Genomic DNA, 25356 nt, shown 5'->3' with positions numbered 1-25356 from the left:
TGACTCTCTCAATCACATCACTCTGTTTTAATTCTTGGAATAGCAAGTGTCACTGTGAGATACTTAGTTGTTAACTTAATTCTATCTCTTGCTAGTGTGTGTGCTCTTCTGTATCTTACTAGTGACATGGAGGCCTACTGGGCAGCCTGAGAAGAATGTCTCAGGCTTCATGCATAAGCCTGAGACATTCTTCTCCCTTCTGGAAAAAGTACAAATATGCTGTGATGAAATACAGTATAATGCAAAACCAGGTTTGGTTATATGGACTTGAATAGCCTGGGATTACATCCTCGTGTGTATATGTGTGTGTGTGTGTGTGTATTGTGTGTATGTATGTATGATGTGCATGTGTGTCTTGGTGTGTGTGTGTGTGTGTGTATGTATGTGCACACAGGGATGGGAGTGCATCCTGTAGCATTGGCTTCATCAACAGCCAACGTAAGTCCCAAGTGGCCTGTACCCACCTAGGTAAACAGCAGGTCTGAGCCCTCAGGTCACTCAGCACTTACTGAGCTGTGCACCAGCCTCTCCTCCAGTGAGATAGAAGCTCAGACACCAGCAATGAATATTATGTAATTCTGAACTAAGCATATCAAGAAATGTATATATAAATATATATCTGAAAAAAAGACACTAATTGGAAAAGAAATAGGTACCCCAGTGTTCACAGCAACACTGTTTATGACAGCCAAGACACAGAAGCAACCCAAGCATTAATCTACGGAAGAATGGGTAAAGAAGATATGGTATGTGTATATATACACAATGGAATATTCAGTTCAGTTCAGTTCAGTCACTCAGTTGTGTCTGACTCTTTGCGACCCCATGAATCGCAGCATGCCAGGCCTCCCTGTCCATCACCAACTCCCGGAGTTCACTCAGACTCACGTCCATCGAGTCAGTGATGCCATCCAGCCATCTCATCCTCTGTCGTCTCCTTCTCCTCTTGCCCCCAATCCCTCCCAGCATCAGAGTCTTTTCCAATGAGTCAACTCTTCGCATGAGGTGGCCAAAGTACTGGAATTTCAGCTTTAGCATCGGTCCTTCCAAAGAAATCCCAGGGCTGATCTCCTTCAGAATGGACTGGTTGGATCTCCTTGCAGTCCAAGGGACTCTCAAGAGTCTTCTCCAACACCACAGTTCAAAAGCATCAATTCTTCGGCGCTCAGCCACAAAATGAAATAATGCCATTTGCAGTAACATGGATGGACTTGAAGGGCATTATGCTTGGTGAAATAAGTCAGAGAAAGATAAGTACTGTTTGATATCACTTATATGTGAACTATAAAAAATACAACAAGCTAGTGAATGAAACAAACAAAAAAAAGCAGACATGCAAACATAGAGAACAAACTAGTAGTTAGCAGTGGGGTAGGGGGAAAAAGACTTATTATAGAATTAGATGAAATCATATGTGTGAAATCTTTGAAACTTTAAAGCACCATAGAGTTTAAAGAATCTTTCATTCAATAGAAATTTTTTTAAAAGAAACTTTAAAATGGGAAAATGAAGCAAATGGGTACTGCTTGGACTCAATGTCTGATCTGGGTCTCAGAGTTGTCTGACTCTGCAGAAGCTGCTGTCTTGAAGCATGTCCTGAATCTGAGACAGGCTCCTTTTGTCTCAAGGGGATAGTTTATAATTCCTTTAAAAAATCCTAACCCTTCCAGGGAAAGATTGTAATTATCCAAAAAATTCTTATGTAGTCTTTAAAAATGAACAAAAAAGGTCCATGGTATACACAGTTTAAAATAATCCATGGAAGTGTGTATGTGCTGTGCATGTGTTTGCTTCTGAATCTCTAGTGATGGTCCTGAAGTCCCATGAGGCCTGGAATTGGACCTGTGCACGATTCTCTAAAAGGATGAGATAGGAAGCGACTGTTTATTTAGCCAAGAAGCCAGGGCTGCTCATCTTCCCAAAGGCAGGAAATACTAAAATAATGAACAAAGATAAACTCCAGAAAGAAAAGGGATTTCCTCAGTGCTGATCTGGCTCATCCTTTCTGTTTAAGCCCATTCATCAAACTTCCCATCACCTTAGTGGCAAACTAAGTAAATCTGAGGAACCAAACCCAGATTGATGAAAGCCGAGTTATGAATAGATGGTTCAGACAGTTTGGGCTTCTATGTGTAAAAAAAAAAAAAAAAGCTCATGTAGGTGAGATGATCTGCTGTTGGGGACCCTATGATTAGTGATGCTTCTTGTTTATGCCTTGAAAAAGATCAGAGTTCTTTGGGCTTCACACAGGGACCACCAGATACCTGAGGAGGCTTACGTTGTTGAGTGGTAGTCTGTGTTTTTTCCTCATTTCTGAAATTCACCTCACTGACCAACCATATAATGTTCTGGGTGGATAGGCAGAGACTACAATGTTTTCTTTTTTCACTTATTTAGGCTGAAGGATAAAAAATAGACTCTAAAGAGGTCCTGATCTATGAAGAGGATTTAGATGAAGGAGATGGCGCTGAAGGTGACTTGGAGGAAAGCGCAAAATTAAAACTCTTCTGCAGGCTAGCCTCCATGGCCTCTAAGCTGAGAGAGTTTATTGGCAACATGATAACCACTGCAGGGAAGGTTGTCTTGAAGATTTTACTGGGTTCCTCAGGTGAGAACCTCCAGGTCCTGGGGCACACAGGGAGCGAGCTGGTGAATGATGAAAGAAAGAAATAGTTCTATTCCACAGCAACAAAACTGTAACTGTAGCTTTTGTGAAACTGGCCACATGTACAAACCACACACACACACACACACAGCTTTTCCCATTCAGTTGTAGGTTTTATGTATTAGATGGTTTCTGTTAACCTCTGTAAAGCAGTCTTTTCCCTTAGTAGTTAGTTAGGTGATGTTTTCTATGTGACCAACAGGACCACCGTTCACCTTCCTCAGAGCCTATAGCTGGTGATCTGTGAAAAGGGACCCTTTTCTGTCCCTGTCCAGAGTTACACATGGGCTTTCGGAAGCTTGTCTGTTTACACTGAGTCATTAAGTCTCTTAATTTAACTCTTCAGGATAGAGTGTTTTTATTCCCCAGTTAGATGGTCATCTCCCAGCACACATGCCCACTACCTCTCCCTGTTGGCTGCAGGCTGCTCCTTCCATAAATATCTTATCTCCATCTTTGCCCTGTCCCCATTGCCCCATAGCTGCTGCAAAATTATTCCATCCTGCTTTTGTGAAGTTTCATGATATGAAGCAACTCTTTTTCCATAGGAGAGTTAAAAGACAGAAAAGTGAAGAGTATTTCTCAAGAAATGTAACTCAGGACTTTAATGAGAAGTTGTTTCAAAATGCTCCCTGCAAAGTTTTTAAATGCCTATGAAGGAATGATTTCATTTGACCTTTTCCACTTTTAGTGATAGAGCAAATCACATTTTGTCGGGCAGGACAAAGGTTTAGTGAGGTTTTATCTGACACAGAATGCAGTATTATCATGGACCCTTGTCAACAGACAAGCAAAAGTAAATCATTATTTTAAAATTTATCGTGGACAATTAGAATGGACATACAGTATTCCTGAAAAACTGGGGGAGAAATAGAAAGATGGAAACAGGCAAGTAAACATGCTCAATTCTACTGGTTGGAGAAGTGAATGTTCGTTGATAGAGCTCAAGTGCCACAGGTAAGATTTCTTCATCATCTGATATTTCCCCATATTTACAAATTTCACTTTACATATGACTTTTTTTCACAATACAAATAGCACTAATTCTGATTTCATCAAGAGAGTGTGGTGAATTTTACTACCAGCATAGGAGGAATTGCTCTTCGTCTCCAACAGTGACGGAGGCTGAGCTGTGCGGGATTTCCTCCTCTCAGCATTTCTCACACAAGCACCACCCCTCCCACCCCCACAGGGATGATGCTGCCCTCTCTGACCTCGTCCTTGTACTTCTTTGTGTTCCTGGGCCTCTGCACCTGGTGGTCCTGGTGCCGGACCTTCGACCCCTTGCTGTTCAGCTATCTCTACGTCCTGCTGGCCATCTTCACCATGGGACACCTGATTGGACTCTATCTGTACCAGTTCCCAGTTCTTCCAGGAAGCCATTCCCCACAACGACGACTATGCTGGGTTAAGAGGCATTGCTGGACATTTGAAGATTCCATAAGATAATCCTCGAGCCCTCAGAGGACCCTACTGGGCCCTGAGCATCTGCTAAGTTTCTTCTGATGCCCACTGGTGGGTCAGCCAGGCTTTGGTGGAGATGGGGACATGGTCTCTGCCTGCTGCACAGTCTGGAGGGAAGAGGTGTTGCTTCAGGTGGGGGTGCTGCTAGGGTGAAGTGGAGGGAAGCTGCTGTTTGCAGCAAAGAGCAGACACATAGTCTTGGTTGAGGAATGAGACTAAGGAGAATGTTTTACAGCAAAGCATAAGAAGGATATGTCAGAGCATCCATGGGAGGAAGCTCTCAAGGGCAAACAGAGGACAAACTGAGCGTCAAAAAGAACTGAGTGATCATAAAAATGTAAAAGTAAAAATACATGAATCCATGGTGTGTGTGTGTGTGTGTGTGTGAGGGGGGGGATTTAATGGGCTTCAGTTGAAGTTGACTATTATCCGAAAGTCTTTTATGAAAATGAGAATTCAAGGTAAAGAACCCAGCATTTGCTTTGACTTTTAAGAAGGAATTTAGGCCATTCTCAGTTAATGAGGGAAAACTCCTCTTGACAGGATGACACTAGCTAATGAAGGGAAAGGAGTGACAGAATTAGAAAACCACCATTTATCAGTTCTTCATGAGATACTTAAATCTGTTCACAAATTGAAACCATGACTTAAAGAGGCTCCTGGGAGGAAGATTGTTTGCAAGGATGACAATGTAAGCTTGCTGATCATTTGCTAATTGCAAAGGGAAAAGCCCCTTCTGGGGTAGTCAGCACCTTGACCAGTTGATCCAAACAAATTTTACTGGAGTGGGGTCCCTTGACCTTTCAGACTTCTAGGCTAGATGCAGTGTGGGGAACGAGGCACTGTATTGTTAAGGCTTTAGACCTAACCTCCAATTTCCAGGAAACGTAAGGGGCAAGAATGTGGTTTAATTGACTCCACAGGGAAGCAGTCATTAAGTCCAGAATGTAGAATGTAAGGGAAGAGACAGTCTCTGAAATCTGGTCTCTGAAAATCAGCATTCTGAAAGAGAAGTGTGTGTGGAGGGTGTGGGCAAAGACTGTTCTACTTCAAAGGAGAAGCAAGGAAGCCTGCAGATAGATGAGAAGCCCAACTCTGGATCACATCCCAGTTTAAGGACAAATACTTTTGAGATTAAATGGGGAAATTTCAATATTCACTGGTTATTAACTGATAGTACAGACTACCTGTTAGTTCTCAGGTGCATGGTTATATATGGATATCTGGGGAAATGTCATTATTTTAGAAGATATGGGGTGACTTCTTTAGGATACACAAACATGAAAAACAGGGGAGCCAAGACATGGAAACACCTAGGTGTTTGTTGATGGACAAATGACAAAAGAAAATATAGTATACATATATAAGGAATGTTACTTGGCCATGAAAAAGAAGGAAGTCCTGCTCTTTGCAACAACCTGGAATTCCCTGGTGGCTCAGATGGTAAAGTGTCTGCCTGCAATGCAGGAGACCTGGATTCGATCCCTGGGTTGGAAAGATCCCCTGGAGAAGGAAATGGCAACCCACTCCAGTACGCTTGCCTGGAAAATCCCATGGACAGAGGAACCTGGTAGACTACAGTCCATGGGATCACAAAGAGCTGGATACGACTGAGTGACTTCATTTTTTTGGATGAACATGGTGGGCATTGTGCTGAGTGAAATAAGTCAGAGAAAGATGAATACTGTTTGATCTCACCCCTTATGTGGAATCTAAACAGAAAGTCAAACCTGAAAAAACAGAGAGTGGAGTGATGGTTGCTAAGCACTGGAGGGTGGAGAGTATAAGCAGAGGTAGAAAAGGTACATATTTTCAGGTATGAGATTAGTAAATTCTGAGGATCTATCTACAGCAGTACTGTAGTAGTAGCACTGCATTGTAATAACATTGTACTGACATGTGCTGAGAATAGACCTTAAACCTTCATACCACAAAAAAAGAAAAGAAAGAGAGTAGCTATGTGAAGTGATTATTAACTTGATTGAGATGCTATGCATCATTTTACAGTCTATACTTATATCAAATCATCATGCTTTCCACTTTAAATATAATTATACCTCAGTAAAGCTGGAGGAACTGAGAAGTCTCTTTAATAATGCAGATTTACATAATATTTATTTTAAGCAGAATTTGATAGATACAAAATTTCAGTGCAGACATTAGTTCTAGGCTAAATGAGTCTTAGTTTCTTCTAGACATATAATTTTTCATTTATTGAACACGTATAGAAAAATGATTTTACTGTTGCAAGGTTGTTAGTTCCAGACTAAATGAATATTTCAGTTCTATAAGTTTAATTTTTGGTTTTATTGAACTCATAGAGCAAAAAGTTTTGCACTGTTGGACTTTTAGGGGATGATTTAATTGGAAATGTAAGTTGTATACCTTCTATGGGATTGTGGTTGCTCCACATACCCCAATTTAAGGCTCTTTTCTGCCATCTAGAGACTGACAATAGGAAATACAAAGACTAGTCAGAACCACCTTGAAACACCTCTTCTGTAAGGGATTAGTTAGCAAATATTTTAGATTTTGCAGGCCTATGGTCTCTGTGACAATTCTTCCAAGAAGCCATTTTAGTGCAAAAGCATCCCTGGATGAGATTTTAAGATTTTGGCGGCTGCTGCTGCTGCTAAATTGCTTCAGTCGTGTCTGACTCTGTGTGACCCCATAGATGGCAGCCCACCAGGCTCCTCTGTCCCTGGGATTCTCCAGGCAAGAATACTGGAGTGGGTTGCCATTTCCTTCTCCCAAGGTTTTGGCTAGGTTCTGGCAAAACTTCCTGGACACTGAACTTTGGATTTCCAAATATTTTCACATTTCATGAAATATATTTTTCTTTTGATTTTTCCCAACCACTTAAAAATATAAACACCATTATTAGCTCACTAGTTATAACAGGTGGTAAACCAGAATTTGCCAACCAAGTATGTAGATAATAGCAGTCCTAATAGTGTAATAACTTCCCATCTTTATCTTTCATAGGGATCGCCTCAAACTTAAAATATGATTGTAAGTTATGATAGACACTTTGAAGATAATACCTTTAAAAAGTTTAAAAGCTTCATCGCTATATTCTCATAGAGTCATTAGAAGCTGGGTGGTTTATCAGAGTATAGATAGTTTGAGCTAAACAATGCTATATATATATATTTATATTTATATATATACACGTATACATGTGTGTATACACACGTTTGCATGTAAGCTGCCTTGTTGTAGATTCTTCTCCATTAACTTGGTGAAAATATGGCATTGCCTTTTAACCTTTGAAAGCTTGGAAATTTATGTATTTTAAATGATAGCTTTTTCTTAAGGTACAATTTTAATGCATTGCTACTCAAAACAATCCAAGTAGTTTTTGACTTCTTGTAAGCTTTCAAATAGGCTTTCTGGTAAAGATTAGCTTTATTTTTAGAATATATTTAGAATACTTTTAGAAATATTGAATTGATTTGTTTATTATTAGGATGCTTGTTGGTGATTGTTTGTAAAAGTATAAAAAGAATCAGAACACATGAAAACCCATGGCTGATTCATATCAATGTATGGCAAAAAACCACTACAACATTGTAAAGTAACCAGCCTCCAACTAAAATAAATAAATTTTTAAAAAAGAATCAGGAAAAACACTTAAAAAATCATAACTCCCAGAAATACTGTTCGTTTTTGGTCTGTATTCTCCCAGTGCTTTTCCTGTGCATAAGTGTGCCTTTTACAAACAAATTTTGAATCATGATGCTTTACTGTTGCACAGTATGGTGCACAGGCTGTTCTATAATTTGCTCTGTGAAACTTCTGCATCTCTTCATCTCATGAAATGTTCCTCTAAAGTGTGATTTTCATGGACTGCAAAGCTTTTGATTGTGTTTGACTGTGTAGATGTGTTGTAATGTAGTCAGTCCTTGATTTCTGACCCAGGATATTTAGATTCTTCATTTTTGCTCTCTTGAGCATCCATGTTACTTATGAACTTAGGAACAATTCATAATGAGTGGAAGCAGCCCCAGGGTCCCTCAGCTGTGTGGGAGCCTCTGCTGGGCTGGCTAGTGCTCTGCTCTGCAGGAGGTCATGGAGGTTTCTCTGTTCCTGGGACCACACAATCCTACTCCACAGGTCTGCACACAGGTGTTGTGACCTGAAATCCCGCACCTGTGTGGAGCACACCTCTGTGGGCTCGTGTTTCTCTAAGATGACATCTTCTTTCAACCCAAAGGTCCCAAGAGATCATATGATTCCTTCCAACTCCACTCACAACTGGGTGGAGTTCCTCAAAGGTTCTAGCCAGGGAAGCCTGTGGAGCAGGTGGGCAGGGACCAGTAGTGGACGAGGCGGACAGGAGACTGGGAGGACATAGAGAAGGGGCAGGGAGGATGGTTGCCCAGGGAAAAGTTAGTGATTCCCACCTGTTTGTGCACAAAACTGTCCAAATTCTCCAAAACAAAGGTCAGGGCTGTTTTCTGATAGTTATGAGCTTACCTATGGGAAGGTTGGGCTTCCCTGGTGGCTCAAATGGTGAATCTGCCTGCATTGTAGGAGACTAGGGTTCAGTCCCTGGGTTGGGAAGATCCGTTGGAGAAGGAAATGGCTACCCACTTCAGTATTCTTGCCTGGAGAATCCCAGGGACAGAGGAGCCTGGTGGGCTATTAAGTCCATAGGGCCACAAATAGTAGGACATTATTGGAGCAAGTAACACATGGAAAGGTTAAGGCAGAATGAGAGTAGGATATGAGACACTGGGGTATATGGTTCACATGGTTATAAACCATAAAAGTCCAGTGCCCCCTCTTGTGAAGTTGATCCAGCACAATAAAGCTTTAAAGCTAATCCACATAACTTGCAAAAGACAGATAACATACCACTCAGCAGTTTGTTTAATGAAATATAGCCCAGTTCCAACATATTCTGGCAGGTCTCCCTAAGGAAAATGGCAGACTAAACAGAATTTGGCTCAGTTAATCCCGAGTATGGGAGTTTCCAAAGGTTCTGTGTTTCCTTGGGAATTCTGTAGACAGCAAACACCTTACACTTTGAAGGCCAGGAGGCAAGGGTCAGGGTTCAGAGTCCTCACCTGGGTTCCTCTCTGTGATAAAGCCACCAGTCCCAGCCAGTTTGTGGGTTTTCTGCACTGAAAGTGTGGGATGTGCACTGGCTGGAGGATGGGACCGTAGTAGGTGGAGCTGATTTGCTCTGTGGTGTCCTTGAACGTGAGCTGAAATGTGTTGAATGTTATAAACAAACATCTACTCGCTGGTGACTTTACAAAAAGCCAATTTTAATAGTGTCGGCTCACTGTTGACTGTTTCCTTGCAAAGATGACAATGCAGGTAATTCTGAGGTGAACTTATGTAAAAACAGTCCTGGACAAAGGCGAGGTAGGGGGGCGGTCCTTGTTTTCTCACCAAAATTATCTGGACAATCCCAGCAAACATTCTGACGTGGGCCAGGTGGAGGGCTTAGAAGGGGGATCAGTGTCTACTGTTTTCGTAATCATGACAGAGAGAATGATGGAACCTGTAGGTTTTATTCTTTGTGTGTTATGAACATTTGTGCACAGTGAGCACTCATATGGGGGTGCCTGAATAGCCCTCAAAGTTGTGTCTCATCATCTCTGACCAACTGTCATTCCAACCTCTGAACTTTCTCTGTGACAGTCACAGTCACTTTTTCTACACTGCAGGGGTTGGACTTCTTTGCTCAAATTCATTTTGTTGTTTTGCTTCTTTTTTTTTCACCTTAGATCCTGCAATTTGAAAATGAACAAGAATTATGGCAAGGAATGGGAGAGATTTTCAGACCATTCCCTGTGGAGGCAGCATTCTCTATTAAATAAATACACAACAACTTGTCCCATGTCGCCCTTTCCATGTCCTGTTTCAACAAATCACAATAAGAAAATGCATTTTGTTTAGTGAAGGAAAAGCATGTTTATTCCAGTGTTAAAATGGTATAAGAAAGAAAAGCCAACGCCTCAAACTTCAGCAATATTTAATCATTCTGTAACAAATGAGAAAAATGAAAAAAAAAATGAAAAGTACAATATTCTTTATTATATTTATCCTATTCTTATACTAGTCATTAAAATGTCAGTAATGTGTCAAGAGTCATAATGGCCCCAATGCTGTCTTTTTCTTCTAGTTTGGAGAAGCCAGTGGGCTCCTAGAAAGGGACACAATGCAGTCACTCTTTTGTTGTGTCTGGTGCTGTTAGCTTTACAGGCGGTTGTCTAATGCGGTTTGTTCTAGTGCTTTTGCAGCCTCACCTGGGACAGCCATGGTGCTTCCCCCTCATCAGAGCCATCTGAACCTAGCACAGAAACAGCACAGAAAGATGAAATTGTTCTTAATGGAGGCAGGTCAGTGAGAACTTCATCTGAAAGCAGTCCAGTGTGAGGAAAATTAATGTCAAGCAGGTCATTTTCACTCTGAGGAATGTAAATGAACCTGTGGTTAACACTTCCCCTTTTTGTTAAGGGTGTCACCACCAGGTAGCCGATGGTTTAGTTTGTCCAGTAGGTAGGTGATATAACAGCAACCAAACTCTTGTTTCTTTTTGGATTAAGTGACCAATCTCAGACCCATTTCATTTGTGCTCATCTAAAAGGCAAAAACTGGGAACCAAGAGAAACAAATTGATTTTCCACAGATAAATGGAAAATCAATAGAATGTAAATACTTGACCCTCAAGTGCATTCAGGGAATCTCCACAACTGATGGTCAATTGGGGCCATGAGTGGGTGTGGTGTTGACTCAAGATCCCTGGGAAAGGGGGTCCCTGGGTGGGGTGTCACCCTGCCACCCAGATGACACCTGGCATCATGTATAAAGCAGCCACTGCCCCTGACCAGGCAGACAAGCCTCTGCACTGGACATCTGTCCAACCTGAACTGGAAATCTCCTAGCCTGGGCTTCTGGAAGTGCAGCCTTGACCAGCTCTGTCTTGCCTTTGCTCTTGAGCATGCCTCTCAGGAAGGGTCTTCTTCTAGTGTCCAGGAAAAACCCACCCTGCCCTGTGATCTGGTGTCCTAGCTGACCTGGAGGGCAGTCTTGCTCTGGAGCCATCGTTTCCACAGAGCAGCTCACCTGCATGGGTCACCTCAAGTCAGGACCTTTCTGCCCAAGTTCTGTCCCTGCTCTCAAAGATAAAGTGTGGTCCACTGAACCTTGCCAGATGAAAAGATGACTCGTTTTACATTTAATCTTTCAAAATATGAAGAGGAATAGAGATTAGGCAGAGTTGGCAGTTATTTTTTTCCTACATTTTGCTCCAAATGATTAGTATTAATGAACATATTACAGACTATGCCTCGATGGTATATTTAAGTGCTTTCAACTGTAAAAATTAATAGCAAATTAATGATGGTAAAATTTCTCGTGGTGGGAAGATGGACTAATCCTTCAAGTTAAGATAACAGCTGAAGAAAAATTAAAGTGATCTTTTGAGAAAGGGCATTTTGGAATGAAACAATTATTTTGCTATCAAACGTTTTGTTGGAAGGTGTGAGCATCTTGTTTATTAGAGCTAAGATTCTCATTCATGGACTGGATTTTAATTCAATGCAATAACACCTCATTAATTTTTTAGACTGTAGATAAGCCAACTTGGCTGACTTGCAAAGTATTTTGAGGATAAATATACAGAAGGATGTTGCCTCATAACTGCTTGGCATTCTGAAGTTCAGAATGTTATTTATGCAGTAACTGTGGCTGTTGTTGTCTTCATTTTTTTCTTTTTCCAAACTTTAAACTTTTTATTTTGTATTGGAGTATAGCTGATTAACAATATTGTGGTAGTTTCAGGTGAACAGCTGAGGGAATCAGCTGTACACATACATGTATCCATTCTTACCCAACCCCCCCCCCCAATCCAGACTGCCATGTAACATTGAGCAGAGTTCATGTTCTGTACCGTAGGTCCCTGTTAGTTATCCATTTTAAATACAGCAGTATGTTCATTTTAGTTCTAAACAAACTGACCCAGAAGTAAGAGATTAGCTCTGGAAATGCGAACCGAGAGGCTTTGATTTTTCTCTTCAGAGTTTCTCTAAAGAATCTATTTTTCCTGAGAAAACTTAACAATGGTTTTCATAAACTTGCTAGTTATTCATTTTTGGTGGAAGTAATATAATTGTTTTTCTTAACAGCTTTCTTGACTTATAATTGATATGAAATAAACTGCATAATTTAAAGCTTACAGTTTGATCAGTTTTGACATAATCATACCCATGAAACCATCACCATAATTAAGGGAGTGAATATACCCATCTGTCCCAAAGGCTCCATCCCTTTTGTAATCTCTCTCCTGTCTTCATCCTCCTTCATCCCATCCCCAGGTAACCTCTGATGGCTCTCCCTAACTTGATTAGAATACATTTTCTAGGACTTTCTATAAATGAAATCATGTAGTATGTAATTTTTAATGTTATTGTTGCTATTATTGTTGTTAATATTATTATCCTGCATGGGGGCAGGAGTCAGGTCTCATTTTGCACTGTGAGAGTTCATTTCTTCTTCATCCTTTCTTAGTATAGTCAATCTTTTTAAATTTGGGCATTCTCATTGTTGTGTAGAGGCAATTCATTGTGGTTTTAAATTAATTCATTTCCCTAATGTCTAATGAGGCTGAGGATCTTTTTCATGAGCTGATTTTACATTCATATATCTTTCTGATGAAGTATCTGTTAAAATATTTTACCCACTTTTATTTGTTTTTTTTTTAATTTATTTTTAATTCAGGGGAAATTTCTTTACAATGTTGTGTTGACTTCTGCTGTATGACAGTCAGAATCAGCCACAATTATACATATATCACCTCCCTCTTGAACCTCCCTCCCCTACCCCCATTCCATCCCTCTAGATCATCACAGAGTGCCAGGCTGGGCTCCTTGTGTTTTATAGGAATTCTCACCAGCTATCTATTTTACACATGCATGCATGCTAAGTCACTTCAGTCGTGTCCAGCTCTTTGCAACCTTGTGAACTGTATGTCAATGCTACTTTCTCTTCATCACACTCTCTTCAGATTGTATAAATTTTTCACCTTTTACTCATTTTTAGAAATCATGTTAATTTTGTTTTCTTACAGTTGAGTTCTGACATTTGTTTAGAAAACCAGGACACAAATCATTTATCAGGTATTTGTTTCTGCAAATATTTCTCCAGTCTCTGGGTTCTCATCCTTTTACTCGTATTTTTGCAAGAGCAGAGTTTTTAGTTTTGATGAAATATACTTCACAGCTATTCTTCTGTGAATCATGCTTTTGGTGTGGTAGCTAAGAAATATTTGCCAAGCCCAAATTCACAAACGTTTCCTCTATATCTTCTTCTCAGATTTTGTTTTGCCTTTGATGTTAAATAGTACAGAATCATTTATTGAAATGACTGTGTTTTGTTTTGCATTTGTTGAAACTCATGACCATGATTATGTGACTATTCTGTACAGTTTATCTCTTCATCTTTATGTGCTGCTGCTGCTGCTAAGTCGCTTCAGTCATGTCTGACTCTATGCATCCCCATAGATGGCAGCCCACCAGGCTCCCCAATCCCTGGGATTCTCCAGGCAAGAACACTGGAATGGGACACTATTTCCTTCTCCAATGCATAAAGGGAAAAGTGAAAGTGAAGTTGCTCAGTCATGTCCGACTCTTAGTGATCTCATGGACTGCAGCCTACCAGGCTCCTCCATCCATGGGATTTTCCAGGCAAGAGTACTGGAGTGGGTTGCCATTGCCTTCTCCTCATCTTTATGTGACTGTCTTAATTACTTGTAGCTTGATAATGTCTTGAATTTAAGCAGTGTCAGACTTTCTTTTATTTTTTTTTAAATTTTAATTTGAAGTTGTTTAAGCTATTCTAAGCCCTTTATGTTTCCCTATGAATTTTAAATCAGTCTGTGATGTCTATAGCAAAGCCTGCTGGGATTGAATTTGTATGACAGAAGAGTTGGTGTCGAATTTTTTTTTTTTAATTTTTCCTTAAGAAGAACTCACTCATAAAACTATGTGAGTCTTAAATTTTCTTTATGGGAAGGTATTTAAGCACAGATTCAATTTCTCTAATAATTATAAGATTCTCAGATTATTTGTTCTTGAATGAATTTTAGTAATTTGTGTCTTTCAAGGAATTTGCCTTTGCATGTAAGATGTCAAATTTATTAGCATAAAGTTGCTAATAATGTTTAGTTTATTTTCTAGTTTTTTTTGGTTAATAAGTTTATTTATTTATTTATTATTATTTTTTTTTTACTTTACAGTATTGTTTCAGTTTTGCCATACATCAACATGCATCCGCCACGGGTATACACGTGTTCCCCATCCTGAATATTTGTAGAATCAGTAATGATGTTATTTAATTTATTGCAGAGAATAACTATTTAATTTATTCAGAGAATTTGTACCATCTTTTTTCCTATTCAGTCCATATGTCCACATTTCCATTTATTATTGTTTTTCTTCTGCATAAAATAATTTTTCACATTTTTTGTAGTGCAAACCTTCTAGTGATAGATAGTTTTGCTGGGTATAGAATTCTAGGGTAACAGCTTTTATTTCGCTACTTTAAAGATGTTCCTTCATTGTCTTCTCACTTGCATTGTGTCTGACAATAAACCTGAAGTTCCTATTATTGTTACTTTATATATTAATATTGATGGGAAATTGTACTCACCTTCCTAATAACTGCTTACCTGAATTTAAAAAAAGAGAAGGAAAGAAACAAAAAAACCCAGCTCTAACATCCATTCCTTACCTTGGATGAGGGGTATCTCCTCACAGCCGCCCCTCCTGACCTTGAATGTGGAGTACCTCCTCTTAGCCCTCCTGCACCCACACAGCCGCCACTCCTTGGACATGGGGAGAAACCTAAGTAAGACAGTAGGCGCTTAGAGAGGGCATCAGAGGGCAGACACAATGAAACCATAATCACATAAAACTAGCCAATCTGATCACATGGACCACAGCCTGTCTAAGTCAATGAAATTAAGCCATACCGTGTGGGGCCACCCAAGATGGATGGGTCATGGTGGAGAGGTCGGACAGAATGTGGTGCACTGGAGAAGGGAATGGCAAACTACTTCAGTATTCTTGCCTTGAGAACACCATGAACAGTATAAAAAGGCAAAATGATAGGATACTGAAAGAGGAACTCCCCAGGTCAGCAGGTGCACAATATGCTACTGAAGATCAGTGGAGAAATAACTCCAGAAAGAATGAAGGGATGGAGCCAAAGCAAAAAGAATACCCAGTTGTGGATGTGACTGGTGATAGAAGCAAGGTCTGATGCTGTAAAGAGCAATACTGCATCAGATCAGATCAGATCACATCAGTCGCTCAGTCGTGTCTGACTCTTTGCAACCCCATGAATTGCAGCACGCCAGGCCTCCCTGTCCATCACCAACTCCCAGAGTTCACTGAGACTCACATCCATCGAGTCAGTGATGCCATCCAGCCATCTCAACCTCTGTATTCCCCTTCTCCTCTTGCCCCCAATCCCTCCCAGCATCAGAGTCTTCCAATGAGTCAACTCTTCGCATGAGGTGGCCAAAGTACTGGAATTTCAGCTTTAGCATCAGTCCTTCCAAAGAAATCCCAGGGCTGATCTCCTTCAGAATGGACTGGTTGGATCTCCTTGCAGTCCAAGGGACTCTCAAGAGTCTTCTCCAACACCACAGTTCAAAAGCATCAATTATTTGGTGCTCAGCCTTCTTCACAGTCCAACTCTCACATCCATACATGACCACAGGAAAAACCATAGCCTTGACAAGATGAAACTTTGTTGGCAAAGTAATGTCTCTGCTTCTGAATATGCTATCTAGGTTGGTCATAACTTTCCTTCCAAGGAGTAAGCATCTTAATTTCATGACTGCAGTCACCATCTGCAGTGATTTTGGAGCCCAGAAAAATAAAGTCTGACACTGTTTCCACTATTTCCCCATCTATTTCCCATGAAGTGATGGGACCGGATGCCATGATCTTCATTTTCTGAATGTTGAGCTTTAAGCCAACTTTTTAACTCTCCACTTTCACTTTCATCAAAAGGCTTTTGAGTTCCTCTTCACTTTCTGCCATAAGGGTAGTGTCATCTGCATATCTGAGGTTATTGATATTTCTCCTGGCGATCTTGATTCCAGCTTGTGTTTCTTCCAGTCCAGCATTTCTCATGATGTACTCTGCATATAAGTTAAATAAACATGGTGACAATATACAGCCTTGACAAACTCCTTTTCCTATTTGGAACCAGTCTGTTGTTCCATGTCCAGTTCTAACTGTTGCTTCCTGACCTGCATACAAACTTCTCAAGAGGCAGATCAGGTGGTCTGGTATTCCCATCTCTTTCAGAATTTTCCACAGTTAATTTGATCCACACAGTCAAAGGCTTTGGCATAGTCACTAAAGCAGAAATAGATGTTTTTCTGGAACTCTCTTGCTTTTTCCATGACCCAGCGGATGTTGGCAATTTGATCTCTGGTTCCTCTGCCATTTCTAAAACCAGCTTGAACATCAGGAAGTTCGTGGTCCACATGTTGCTGAAGCCTGGTTTGGAGAATTTTGAGCCTTACTTTACCAGCATGTGGGATGAGTGCAATTGTGCAGTAGTTTGAGCATTCTTTGGCATTGCCTTTCTTTGGGATTGGAATGAAAACTGACCTTTTCCAGTCCTGTGGCCAGTGCTGAGTTTTTCAAATTTGCTGGCATATTGAGTGCAGCACTTTCACACATCATCTTTCAGGATTTGGAATAGTTCAACTGGAATTCCATCACCTCCACTAGCTTTGTTCATAGTGATGCTTTCTAAGGCCCACTTGACTTCACATTCCAGGATGTCTGGCTCTACGTGAGTGATCACACCATCATGATTATCTGGGTCGTGAAGATCTTTTTGTACAGTTCTTCTGTGTATTCTTGCTATCTCTTCTTAATATCTTCTGCTTCTGTTAGGTCCATACCATTTCTGTCCTTTATCGAGCCCATCTTTGCATGAAATGTTCCTTTGGTATCTCTGATTTTCTTGAAGAGATCCCTAGTCTTTCCCATTCTGTTGTTTTCCTCTATTTCTTTGCATTGATTGCTGAGGAAGCCTTTCTTATCTCTCCTTGCTATTCTTTGGAACTCTGCATTCAGATGCTTATATCTTTCCTTTTCTCCTTTGCTTTTCACTTCTCTTCTTTTCACAGCTATTTGTAAGGCCTCCTCAGACAGCCATTTTGCTTTTTTGCATTTCTTTTCCATGGGGATGGTCTTGATCCCTGTCTCCTGTACAGTGTCAAGAACCTCATTCCATAGTTCATCAGGCACTCTATCTATCAGATCTAGGCCCTTGAATCTATTTCTCACTTCCACTGTATAATCATAAGGAATTTGATTTAGATCATACCTGAATGGTCTAGTGGTTTTCCTTACTTTCTTCAATTTAAGTCTGAATTTGGCAATAAGGAGTTCATGGTCTGTGCCACAGTCAGCTCCTGGTCTTGTTTTTGCTGACTGTATAGAGCTTCTCCATCTTAGGCTGCAAAGAATATAATCAATCTGATTTCAGTGTTGACCATCTGGTGATGTCCATGTGCAGAGTCTCCTCTTGTGTTGTTGGAAGAGGGTGTTTGTTATGACCAGTGCATTTTCTTGGGAAAACTCTATTAGTCTTTGCCCTGGTTCATTCCGTATTCCAAGGCCAAATTTGCCTGTTACTCCAGGTGTTTCTTGACTTCCTTCTTTTGCATTCCAGTCCCCTATAATGAAAAGGACATCTTTTTTGGGTGTTAGTCCTAAAAGGTCTTGTAGGTCTTCATAGAACCGTTCAACTTCAGCTTCTTCAGCGTTACTGGTTGGGGCATAGACTTGGATTACTGTGATATTGAGTGGTTTGCCTTGGAAACGAAAAGAGATCATTCTGTCTTTCTTGAGATTGCATCCAAGTACTGCATTTTGAACTCTTTTGTTGACCATGATGGCCACTCCATTTCTTCTGAGGGATTCCTGCCCTCAGTAGTAGATATAATGATCATCTGAGTTAAATTCACCCATTTCAGTCCATTTCAGTTCGCTGATTCCTAGAATGTCTACATTCATTCTTGCCATCTCTTGTTTGACCACTTCCAATTTGCCTTGATTCATGGACCTGACATTCCAGGTTCCTATGCAATATTGCTCTTTACAGCATGGGACCTTGCTTCTATCACCAGTCACATCCACAGCTGGGTATTCTTTTTGCTTTGGCTCCATCCCTTCATTCTTTCTGGAGTTATTTCTCCACTGATCTCCAGTAGCATATTGGGCACCTACTGACCTGGGGAGTTTCTCTTTCAGTATCCTATCATTTTGCCTTTTCATACTGTTCATGGGGTTCTCAAGGCAAGAATACTGGAGTGGTTTGCCATTCCCTTCTCCAGTGGACCACATTCTGTCAGGAACCTGGAATGTTAGGTCCATGAATCATGGCAAATAGGAAGTGGTCAAATGGGAGATGGCAAGAATGAATGTTGACTCTAGGAATCAGCGAACTGAAATGGACTAAAATGGGTGAATTTATTTTTTTTAATTTTATTTTATTTTTAAACTTTACATAATTGTATTAGTTTTGCCAAATATCAAAATGAATCCGCCACAGGCATACATGTGTTCCCCATCCTGAACCCTCCTCCCTCCTCCCTCCCCACACCATCCCTCTGGGTCGTCCCAGTGCACCAGCCCCAAGCATCCAGTATCGCGCATCGAACCTGGACTGGCAACTCGTTTCTTACATGATATTCTACATGTTTCAATGTCACTCTCCCAAATCTTCCCACCCTCTCCCTCTCCCTCTCCCACAGAGTCCATAAGACTGTTCTATACATCAGTGTCTCTTTTGCTGTCTCGTACACCAGGTTATTGTTACCATCTTTCTAAATTCCATATATATGCGTTCGTATACTGTATTTATGTTTTTCCTTCTGGCTTACTTCACTCTGTATAATAGACTCCAGTTTCATCCACCTCATTAGAACTGATTCAAATGTATTCTTTTTAATGGCTGAGTAATACTCCGTTGTGTATATGTACCACAGCTTTCTTATCCATTCATCTGCTGATGGACATCTAGGTTGCTTCCATGTCCTGGCTATTATAAACAGTGCTGCGATGAACATTGGGTGAATTTAATTCACATGACCATTATATCTACTACTGTGGGCAGGAATTCCTTAGAAGAAATGGAGTAGCCATCATAGTCAACAAAAGTGTTCAAAATGCAATACTTGGATGCAATCTCAAAAACGACAGAATGATCTCTGTTTGTTTCCAAGACAAACCATATCACGGTAATCCAAGCCTATGTTCCAACCAGTAATGCTGAAGAAGCTGAAGTTGAACGGTTCTATGAAGACCGACAAGACCTTTTAGAACTAACACCCAAAAAAGATGTCCTTTTCATTATAGGGGACTGGAATGCAAAAGTAGGAAGTCAAGAAACACCTGGAGTAACAGGCAAATTTGGCCTTGGAGTATGGCATAAAGCAGGGCGAAGGCTAATAGAGTTTTGCCAAAAGAACGCACTGGTCATAGCAAACATCCTCTTCCAACAACACAAGACAAGACTCTACACATGGACATCACCAGATGGTCAATACCAAAATCAGATTGATTATATTCTTTGCAGCCAAAGATGGAGAAGCTGTATACTGTCAGAAAAAACAAGACCGGGAGCTGACTGTGGCTCAGATCATGAACTCCTTATTGCCAAATTCAGACTTAAATTGAAGAATGTGGGGGAAACCACTAGACCATTCAGGTATGACCTAAATCAAATTCCTTATGACGATATAGTGGAAGTGAGAAATAGATTTAAGGGACTAGATCTGATAGACAGAGTGCCTGATGAACTATGGATGGAAGTTTGTGACACTGTATAGGAGACAGGAATTAAGACCATCCCCAAGAAAAAGAAATGTAAAAAAGCAAAATGGCTGTCTGAGGAGACCTTACAAATAGCTGTGAAAAGAAGAGAAGTGAAAAGCAAAGGAGAAAAGGAAAGATATAAGCATCTGAATGCAGAGTTCCAAAGAATAGCAAGGAGAGATAAGAAAGGCTTCCTCAGCAATCAATGCAAAGAAATAGAGGAAAACAACAGAATGGGAAAGACTAGGGATCTCTTCAAGAAAATTAGAGATACCAAAGGAACATTTCATGCAAAGATGGGCTCGATAAAGGAGAGAAATGGTTTGGACCTAAGAGAAGCAGAAGATATTAAGAAGAGGTGGCAAGAATACACAGAAGAACTGTACAAAAAGAGCTTCATGACCCAGATAATCATGATGGTGTGATCACTCACCTAGAGCCAGACATCCTGGAATATGAAGTCAAGTGGGCCTTAGAAATCATCACTACGAACAAAGATAGTAGTGGTGATGGAATTCCAGTTGAGCTATTCCAAATCCTGAAAGATGATGCTGAGAAAGTGCTGTACTCAATATGCCAGCACATTTGGAAAACGCAGCACTGGCCACAGGACTGGAAAAGGTCAGTTTTCATTCCAATCCCAAAGAAAGGCAATGCCAAAGAATGCTCAAACTATGACACAATTGCATTCATTTCACACGCTAGTAAAGTAATGCTCAAAATTCTCCAAGCCAGGCTTTAGCAACATGTAAACCATGAATTTCCAGATGTTCAAGGTGGTTTTAGAAAAGGGAGAGGAACCAGAGGTCAAATTGCCAACATCCGCTGGATCATGGAAAAAGCAAGAGACTTCCAGAAAAACATCTATTTCTGCTTTAATGACTATGCCAAACCCTTTGACTATGTGGATGAGTATAAACTGTGGAAAATTCTGAAAGAGATTGGAATACCAGACCACTAGCTTGCCTCTTGAGAAACATGTATGCAGGTCAGGAAGCAACAGTTAGAACTGGACATGGAACAACACACTGGTTCCAAATATGAAAAGGAGTACGTCGAGAGTGTATATTGTCACCCTGCTTAGTTAACTTATATGCAGAGTATATCATGAGAAACACTGGGCTGGAAGAAGCACAAGCTGGAATCAAGATCGCCGGGAGAAATATCAATAACCTCAGATATGCAGATGACACAACCCTTATGGCAGAAAGTGAAGAAGAACTAAATAGCCTCTTGATGAAAGTGAAAGAGGAGAGTGAAAAAGTTGGCTTAAAGCTCAACATTCAGAAAACAATGATCATAGCATCCAGTCCCATCACTTCATGGGAAATAGATGGGGAAACAGTGGAAACAATGGCTGACTGTATTTTGGGAGGCTCCAAAATCACTACAGATGATGACTGCAGCCATGAAATTAAAAGACGCTTACTCCTTGGAAGGAAAGTTATGACCAACCTAGTTCAGTTCAGTTCAGTTCAGTTCAGTCGCTCAGTAGTGTCTGACTCTTTGCGACCCTATGAATCACAGCACGCCAGGTCTCCCTGTCCATCACCAACTCCCCGAGTTTGCTCAGACTCATGTCCGTCAAGTCAGTGATGCCTTCCAGCCATCTCATCCTCTGTCTCCCCCTTCTCCTCTTGCCCCCAATCCCTCCCAGCATCAGAATCTTTTCCAATGAATCAACTCTTCACATGACGTGGCCAAAGTACTGGAGTTTCAGCTTTAGCATCATTCCTTCCAAAGAAATCCCAGGGCTGATCTCCTTCAGAATGGACTGGTTGGATCTCCTTGCAGTCCAAGGGACTCTCAAGAGTCTTCTCCAACACCACGGTTAAAAAGCATCAATTATTTGGTGCTCAGCCTTCTTCACAGTCCAACTGTCACATCCGTACATGACCACAGGAAAAACCATAGCCTTAACTAGACAGACCTTTGTTGGCGAAATAATGTCTCTGCTTTTGAATATGCTGTCTAGGTTGGCCATAACTTTCCTTCCAAGGAGTAAGCATCTTTTAATTTCATGGCTGCAGTCACCATCTGCAGTGATTTTGGAGCCCCCCAAAATAAAGTCTGACACTGTTTCCACTGTTTCCCCATCTATTTTCCATGAAGTGATGGGACCGGATGCCATGATTTTCGTTTTCTGAATGTTGAGCTTTAAGCCAACTTTTTTACTCTCCTCTTTCACTTTCATCAAGAGGCTTTTTAGTCCTCTTCACTTTCTGCCATAAGGGTGGTGTCATCTGCATATCTGAGGTTATTGATATTTCTCCCAGCAATCTTGATTCTAGCTTGTGTTTCTTCCGGTCCAGTGTTTCTCATTATGTACTCTGCATAGAAGTTAAATAAGCAGGGTGACAATATACAGCCTTGACATACTCCTTTTCCTATTTGGAACCAGTGTGTTGTTCCATGTCCAGTTCTAACTGTTGCTTCCTGACCTGCATACAGATTTTTCAAGAGGCAGGTCAGGTGGTCTGGTATTCCTATCTCTTTCAGAATTTTCCACAGGTTATTGTGATCCACACAGTCAAAGTCTTTGGCATAGTCATTAAAGCAGAAATAGATGTTTTTCTGGAACTCTCTTGCTTTTTCTATGATCCAGTGGATGTTGGCAATTTGATCTCTGGTTCCTCTGCCTTTTCTAAAACCAGCTTGAACTTCAGGAAGTTCACGGTTCACGTATTGCTGAAGCCTGGCTTCGAGAACTTTAAGCATTGCTTTACTAGCATGTGAGATGAGTGCAATTGTGCAGACCAACCTAGACAGCATATTAAAAAGCAGAGACATTACTTTGCCAAAAAAGGTCTGTCTAGTCAAAGCTATGGTTTTTCCAGTAGTCATGTATGGATGGGAGAGTTAGACTATAACGAAAGCTAAGCACAGAAGAATTGATGCTTTTGAACTGTGGTGTTGGAGAAGACTCTTGAGAGTCCCTTGGACTGCAAGGAAATCCAACCAGTCCATTCTAAAGGAGGTCAGTCCTGGGTGTTCATGGAAGGACTGATGTTGAAGCTGAAACTCCAATACTTTGGCCACATGATGGGAAGAGCTGACTCATTTGGAAAGACCCTGATGCTGGCAAAGATTGAAGGCAGGAGGAGAAGGGGACGACAGAGGATGAGATGGTTGGATCATATCACCAACTCAATGGACATGAGTTTGAGTAAACTCTGGGAGTTGGTGATGGACAGCAAGGCCTGGCGTGCTGTAGTCCATGGGGTCATGAAGAGTCAGACATGACTGAGTGACTGAACTGAACTGAACTGAGAGGCACGTTGTAGTCAGAATCTGAAATTGTGATAGTTCGTTTCAGTTTGTGTTATTGTTGTCTGTTTATTTCTCTCTATCCTGCAATAAGTATAGCTATTGGACATTGCAAGTGAAATAGGTGTTATGAAAAGCTTGTATAAAAGTATTACAAAATGTGTTTCTTTTATGTTTCAGGATGATTAGGAAAGTGGACTATGATTAGTTCTATAAATTCTGCCTTGTTTATTAGAACTGTCTAAAAGTATTTAAATTGTATGCTGCTGCTGCTGCTAAGTCACTTCAGTCGTGTCCGACTCTGTGCGACCCCATAGACGGCAGCCCACCAGGCTCCCCCGTCCCTGGGATTCTCCAGGCAAGAACACTGGAGTGGGTTGCCATTTCCTTCTCCAATGCATGGAAGTGAAAAGTGAAAGTGAAGTCACTCAGTTGTGCCTGACTCTTCGCAGCCGCATGTACTGCAGCCCACCAGGCTCCTCTGTCCATGGGATTTTCCAGGCAATAGTACTGGAGTGGGGTGCCATTGCCTTATGGTAATGCCTAAATTGTGTGGCACCCATATATCACGGGTCAGAGTGTGTGATTCTGATCCATGGACTGGCTCCTTGTAATAGCAGGGTCTTCTGTCTTGAAAATGATGAACAGGATGTACAGGTGGACAGCAAGGCTCAGGAGAAGCAAGAAGAAGAGGTGCTGAAGGAGGAGCAGCAGGAGAAGAGAGAGGAAGAGGAAGAAGTAGATGAACAGAATGTGATGAAGGTGCTGAGGAACCTGCTGATGGCCCTGTTCATCAAGTACTGGATCTACATCTGCAGCAGGATGTTCTTCTTCATCAGCTTCAAGGGTAAAATCGTGATGTACAAGATCATCTACATGGTGCTCTTCATCTTCTATGTGGCCCTATATCAGGTGGGTGCTTGTGTCCACCATTTACCATCCTCACATCTGTCCAGGGGTATGCCTGAGCTCCCTTTGGCCAGGCACTGTGTTACTGTGACCTCATGAATACATCGTGTAAAGCGGTTGATGCGATTCAAACAATACAGGCTAGGAATCATAAAATGAGGAATTAGCCCCTTCCACCTGTTCACTAATTTGAAATATTATGTTCTTAAAAAGTCAGAAAATTGGTTACGGTGGCATCCTTGTCTTGTTCTTGACCTTAGAAATGTCCATTGACAGATTACTGGTAAAAAGATGTGGCATATTTATACAATATAATATTACTCAACCTTAAAAAGAATGAAATAGTGCCATTTGCAGCAACATGGATGGACCTAGAGATTTTCATACTAAGTAAATCAGACAGAGAAAGACAAATACCATAGGCTGTCACTTACATGGGGAATCTAAAATACAGCACAAATGAACTTATTTCCAAAACAGAAACAGACCTACAGACATAGAGAACAGACTTATCATTAACCTAAAAGGAAGGTGAGACTAGGGATAAAATTGGAACTTGAGATTAACATATACACTGCTGCTACTCCTGCTGCTGCTAAGTCGCTTCAGTCGTGTCCGACTCTGTGCAACCCCATAGCCGGCAGCCCACCAGGCTCCCCGTCCCTGAGATTCTCCAGGCAAGAACAGTGGGGTGGGTTGCCATTTCCTTCTCCAGTGGAGGAAAGTGAAAAGTGAAAGTGAAGTCACCCAGTCGTGTCCGACTCTTCATGACCCCATGGACTGTAGCCTACCAGGCTCCTCCATCCATGGGATTTTCCAGGCAAGAGTACTGGAGTGGAGTGCCATTGCCTTCTCTAAACATATACACACTACTACCTATAAAAGAGATAAACAGAGACCTACAGAATAACATAGGGAACTATACCCAGATTTTGTAATAACCTATAAAAGAAAAGTGTGTGTGTAATCACTTTGCTATACACCTGAAACTAACACAACGTGCGTGCATGCCAAGTTGCTTTGGTTGTGTCTGACTGTGACCCTAATGACTGTAGCCCACCATGCTCCTCTTTCCATGGAATTCTCCAGGCAAGAATACTGGAATGGGTTGCCATTTCCTTCTCCAGGGTATCTTCCTGATCCAGGAATCAAACCCACATCTCCTGCATTGGCAGACGGGTTTTT

At 41.1% G+C, this 25356-nt stretch overlaps 1 pseudogene; it reads left to right on the top strand.

Moving 5' to 3' along the window:
- LOC133242544 (piezo-type mechanosensitive ion channel component 2-like) overlaps nucleotides 1–25356 on the top strand; it is a 201052-nt pseudogene that overhangs the window by 135255 nt on the left and 40441 nt on the right.

Source organism: Bos javanicus, chromosome X, assembly GCF_032452875.1.
Source record: "Bos javanicus breed banteng chromosome X, ARS-OSU_banteng_1.0, whole genome shotgun sequence".
Taxonomy (NCBI): domain Eukaryota; kingdom Metazoa; phylum Chordata; class Mammalia; order Artiodactyla; family Bovidae; genus Bos; species Bos javanicus.
Note: the sequence above shows the minus strand (reverse complement) of the source record. Positions and strands in the feature narration are given on the sequence as shown.